At 43.1% G+C, this 5,989-nt stretch overlaps 1 protein-coding gene across 1 annotated transcript in view; it reads left to right on the top strand.

Annotated features, from left to right (window-relative positions):
• CPA6 (carboxypeptidase A6) overlaps positions 1-5,989 on the top strand; it is a 221,922-nt gene that overhangs the window by 1,185 nt on the left and 214,748 nt on the right. The gene's annotated exons all lie outside the window — the stretch shown is intronic.

Genomic DNA, 5,989 nt, shown 5'->3' with positions numbered 1-5,989 from the left:
GTGTTTTAGAGCTGGAAGAACCTTAAATAGCAACTCTAGTTCGAGTCCTTTCTACAGAGGAGCGAAACCGGTGTCTTAAATCTTTTTTAAGTAGTTTATCCCTCAATAATTATCAGGTGAGGAGAGCTTGCAACTAGATCTGGATTATGAGCAGGTAATGCCCACAGACTTAAAGCAAAATTCTTCTTTCTAGGAATTTAGAGAATTTATAAGCGCAATCCTGGAAAAGAATTGTGTTTCCCTTTCTCTCCTGAAGGACCTGGGCTCTGCCTTTAGAGTTGCCCTGAATACAGTGCTTACAGAGGAAACTTTAAAAACATGTCCTCAGTTTTAGAGGGGTGGGGGCTTTGGTTGAGGTGAGGTCCAGAGATGGTAATGCAATCCCAAATTTTCCACCTTGATGTTCCCACGGGAAACAGAAAGGAGTTAACATCTGAGAGATGCTTTATGGCCTCCCGGACACACATGGTTCAGGCTTTACATCCTGTCATTTGTCACCGCCCTTGGTGACCTGGATAAGGAAGCTCGTGTTTAAAGACTGATGGTCCAGGCTAAGGCTGTGGAAGAATTTACTCTGACTCTCTTAGCTGATGCAGGCCAGGTGATAAACATATATCACAGGTTTAGATGTGCCACGTGACAGGACCTCACTCCTCCACTCAGCTGTGGCCCTCCGTAATTATTTCCTTGTGTGGTGCTCAGTGACAAGGACCAGTCCTGCTTCAGCTGAGCAGGTGTGTGCACTTCGCCGAGCACCATTTAGTAGAAGGAACGAGGCCAACGGTGGTGCTCTTTTCTTCTAGAATGTGCAGCAACTGAGACCTTTCTGGAGGAAGCTACACTGCCTTTTCTGTCGTACTGCCGTGAAAATAATAATTGCCGCTTTCTTTGTGGCTGCTGCATAATAAGTTAGTCCCAGATGTATAATTAACCAGATGTCTGAAAGTTGGAAGAAAAGGATACAACAGTGAGAGACTGGAGAAGGCGACCTTACCTGTCCATCACAGTAGAAGCCTAGAACTTCATTCAAACCAGAAATGTTTCTGGGCACACGCATCATCGAAAGTGGGGGGTTTTCACTTACCTGCATTAGCTACACCTCATGCCCTCATCACCAAAGACAAATGCTGTGTGGGGTGGGGAATATTTTGCTTTCTTTCCTCAGGAACCACTTGCTGTAAGTCTAGCTATTATTCAGTGAATAAGAAGCTGATGGGATGATGTGGTGAAATAGTATTTCGCATTATTTTTGTTACCCGGCCGAAGTTATAATTCCAAACCACCTCATTTTCATCCCTTATGGAATTCGTTTTTGTTTTGTTGATGATTATGGAGCAGCCCTATTTCTTGCATTTTCGTAAAAGTATTTCTGTAGGTCTTGATAATATAATCTGATAATACGGGATTGTCATCTGCAGGACTCTGCACATGAATAAAAAATAGGACATCCAGGGCAGACCAGCATGCCCCCCAGAGAGCAACTATTGAGCTCAATCCTCTTTTCTACATAAACAAGTGACAATTGTAGCATGCCAATTGTATAATAGATGCTTAGTAAATGGCAGATTTAAGTGTCAGGAAAAAAAATGAGACTGTAAGGAAAATCTGATGACAAGCTAAAACCTTTTTGGCTAGCTATATTAAATTACACATTTACGAGATTTAAAAATTACATAGAACAATAAATAAATAAAAAACACATAGAAAAGGAATGAGGAAGATGACTTCAGATAATGTTTATTGATACTCTCCCATCAGAGGGCTTTGAGGGCTACAAACGCAAGTCAGACGTTTCCATAACAAACGTCTGTCCGTCAGTGAGTGGACTCCAGCAGACAAACATCACTCTGTATTCTCTTTTGCACTCATCTCGTATTCCTGAAAGTCAGACCTGCTTCTTATACTGTGATATTGAGGGCAGAACACATAACGATCTTCTGCATCACGTGAAGTGAGCCTAGTTCTGTTTTAAGTGGTGGTAAAACAGATCTAAGACAATAAAGCAACGCATTCTGGTAATGCTGTGGAATTAGCAGCTATGGTTTTTTCGAGAACTGCTCATTCAGTACCTCCTCCGTGCGAGTCAGTGCAGCATAATGTTTATAAGCCCCGAAGTTCAACTACCTGGGTTTCAATTTCTGCTTTCTCACACTGAGTAGCTCTGTTACCTCAGGTGACTTACTTAACCTCTCTGAGCCTCTGGGACGATGGAGATAATATTAGAACCCTTTTCACCAAGTTCTTATGAGGATTCAATGCATTAGCATGAATATCGCATGGTTTTGGCACTTACTAAGTACTTAACAGAGTGGCAAAATAGCTAATATAAACATGTACTTAAAGATTAATTTCTGTAACAACCTTATGTGTTTGGTATTCCTGTGTCACAGATAAGCTAAATGAGGTGTAGAAGGAGTCACCCAAATTCATCGATAACTAACCCAGGGTTGCTGGAAGGCCACAGCTAGGATTCTAACCCAGCTCCGCCTAACTCGACAAACTAGTACTTCTCACTCTGCCACCCATTCAGGTATAGAAAAGAGTCGCTTTTAAGAAAAACTGAATATTTCATCTTGCTTAGGGAACTGATGTTTCAGGATAATAAAGGAAAGGAATAGATTATGTAGGTAAAATTGGAAGTTTAATCTTAGTCACCATCTCCATGGTGATCACTGAGAGTAAATCATTATTTAAAAAGCAGGCAGAGACCACAGGGATAGAAAAAAAAACAGAAAACACCAAAAAATAGCACAGAAAGTGGCCGTGGGTTTGTGCCTTCATTCATTCATCACGTATTATTCTAATGCGTACTCTGTGCCAAGAACATTGGCCAACAGAGCCAACACCCTCTGACAGCTTGCAGGTTAGTTAGGAAAATAGCCCCACCCCTAACAGTGTGAAAGGTGTGAGTGCCGTGCGGGAATACTGTGATGGGGACCGACAAGGGCTCGGTGGGCCGAGAAGGGTGGACACGCCTTCCAGGGCCTCACCTGTTCTGGTTGTCCAGCCCTGCCGGATCTGGGCGAGGGGGACGGAGACGATGACTTCCTGCCACCAGCACTGCTCCCAGGGACTTAAACCCACTGGTGTTGGATCTGCATCCGAGGCCTCCTGACTCCTCCTTCCTTGCCCAGGCCTCCATTCCTTGAAGACCCCTGTCATGTCTTCTCTTTTCTGAAGGGAACAGCTCCGACGACTCTGCCTTTTTCTCATGACCACAGGTGTGTGTAGGGCTGCTTACGGCCACTGACCAGCTGTGACTTTTTGATTAGTCATGGTCCATGCTGCAGCCACATCCCCACCTCCTGTCCCTCACCTGCCACCACCCCGCACACACCCCAGTTATTTGTCATCCATGGAAACAGGATATAGAGATTCAGAAAATAGACTTAAAGGAGATAAGACTTCTTTTTAGAAAGAAGTTTGGCCCTCGAAATCCTGTGAGTAAAGGGGCCCCAAATTGGGATGTGACATATTTAACAGAAGGGGACTGTGAGAAGTGCAGGCAGAGCAGATTCAACTGCAGGGCCTCTCTGGCTGGTTCCCCCTCTCTCTAAGGGCAGCTGTTAATTCTTTTATCATCCGACGGTGGCTTCCTTTGAATGCTCTAAGCTTTTAGAAACCGGGCACTAGAGGACAAGAGATCAAGCTGGCCATAGGAACCCAAGAGTCACCTTCTATGTTGACAGTTAAAACTCTTTTCCACTAGGATGGTCATAAATCGCTATTTGCCCAAGACTGGCCCAATCTGGCAGAGACCGGCCCTGTCTGCACTTGCCGTCCTGGCATGGTAATTGGAATGCCCCCTTTCAGTCTGAGAAGGGTCCTGGTTTGCACGGTACATTGTGAGTTCAGCCTTGTTATTCTTAATATGTTTGCTGCTTTCATGGGCTTTATTTCAAGTGTTCAGCTACTCCCTTATGTCATGCCCAAAGAGCAAATTTATCTCTACTTTCTTCCATGCCTGTAAAAAGACGTCCTATTTGATCTCTTCTCTCCCTTATAATGGCCACCAGCTGTGTTCAGGACTTCTTTATCTCAGCCTCGGTTAAAGTCATTTTCTCCTAACTGATCTACCTTTCTCTAGTCCTTTCTCATACTGATGATCTGACTGAAATAAAACGTTCGTTCTGTTACTCCTTGCTCAAAGACCTACTTGGCCCCCTGTTGCCAACTACGTCAAACCCAGAATCCTCTGCCTGCCTTTCAAGGTCTCCGTAATGAGACTCTGATTCTCCTGCCTCTGTTTCACTTTTGCTCAGCCCTGAAAGCCCTCTGCAGTCAGGCCAGGGAAATCTCTGCAGCAGTGCTCATCTTTAACAAGCAAAGCCGGCAGGCCTCATTCATCATAAGGACCTAAAGAAAAAAAGAGCCATCTCAGATCATAAGATGAGTTGAAATATGTGAGATATAGATACAGGGCATTAGAGGCTATGAAGGATGTACCGGAGACTAACCATTCCTTGACAAGCTAGTGTGTCGTTAATGGAATTGTTCACCAGTGCCTTCTGGAAGTTTCTTTGAGCTCTTGGCCCTTATTGTAAAATGTTTTTAGTTTTCCTTATGCACTAGCTCAAAGTGCAACCCCTAATTGCTGATTGTTTATCAGCTGATTATACAAACGCTTCCTTCCCTGTGGCGTGTTCTGTGAGTTGGGGACTCCTGCTTCGCTTATTTAAGACGTGCAATGCTGCAGCCCTCCCATAGGCAGACAGTACTCCATGGGGATCAGCAACCCTTCTGCCACGGAGCCAGCAGAGGGAGGGGTGTTTCAAATGCTTCTGGGGCCACTTTCTCCTCGGGCTCACTCTGATAATGGAGTCTTTATTATATGGCGCCAGGATATTTTCTCGGTAATACCATTAACATAATGATTTCCACCCCTTGAAAGGCAATGAAGGATGTTAATGTTTCATAACTTCACAACTTATATTGTGGGAGCCACAAAAGCATTACATGTTTTTTTTGTCTTTGTCAATGGGATTACTGAACAGAAAATAAAATCCTTTTGGTGACTTGTTTTAGAGTCTTCATTATGATCAATCAGTAGATAACTGGTTCATAGGATTAGAATTTGCTTTGCCAGATAAATGCCTTACCAGTCTGCCTCTGGGCATTAGCGTCTTTGTGATAAAGTGGAATGCAGAATATAAAGCTTTAGGATCCATTCTAGGAGGTGTAAATTTCCTAAAAAATTATTTCATTAAAGGTAGACGAGAACTTCTACTAAGTGGTTCTCTTCGATAAAATTACCATCTTTGTTCTTTTTCTCACTGTACGTTAAAAACAGATTAAAATTTTAAAAATGTTTTACTATGTTATTAAGGATACTATAGGATTGTTTTCTTCTCTCTCTCTCTCTTTTTTTTTTTTTTAGCTATAACAAAGAACTCCAGAATGCAATGGCTTAAACAAGAAATTTATTTCTCATATAAAAATACAGAGCAGGTATAGTGGGTAGTGCCTGAGAACCAGGCTCCCACTGTCCTATACCTCTGCCATGCTCAACTCAACTCTCAAACGTGGTTCAAAAGAGCTTCTAGCTCTTGTGGTCCAGGCAGCAGGACAGTGGAAAGCAATGGTCACTCTCCTTTAAGAGCACAGTCCTGATGTCCAAACATTGCTTCTACTGGCCAAAATCAGAGGCCCTTGCCTGCAAGGAAGGCTCTGAAATAATGGTCTTTAGCCAGGGAGACAGATCTGGGAGAACAAACTGAGAAATAACTAGCAGTCTCTCAGTGGTCAGTCCAATATTTAATGATTATCAACCCTTCTAGCCTCCAGTTGGTTCTCTTGAAGAAACAATCCAATCTAATAGGCTTTTAGAATTTTGCACTTCAAGCTGACTTATAGTGTGCACTTTTATTCTGTAGATGGTCTTTTAAAGTCAGAGAGTGTCAGAACTGAAAGAGAGGGGAAAAAATCATAGCCCAGTCCCTTTATTTAATACACGAGGAAGCAGTACTCGAAGAAGGTTAAGGGAATTACA

Source organism: Pteropus alecto, unplaced genomic scaffold (assembly GCF_000325575.1).
Source record: "Pteropus alecto unplaced genomic scaffold, ASM32557v1 scaffold87, whole genome shotgun sequence".
Classification (NCBI taxonomy): domain Eukaryota; kingdom Metazoa; phylum Chordata; class Mammalia; order Chiroptera; family Pteropodidae; genus Pteropus; species Pteropus alecto.
This window is presented reverse-complemented; position numbering and strand designations above follow the sequence as displayed.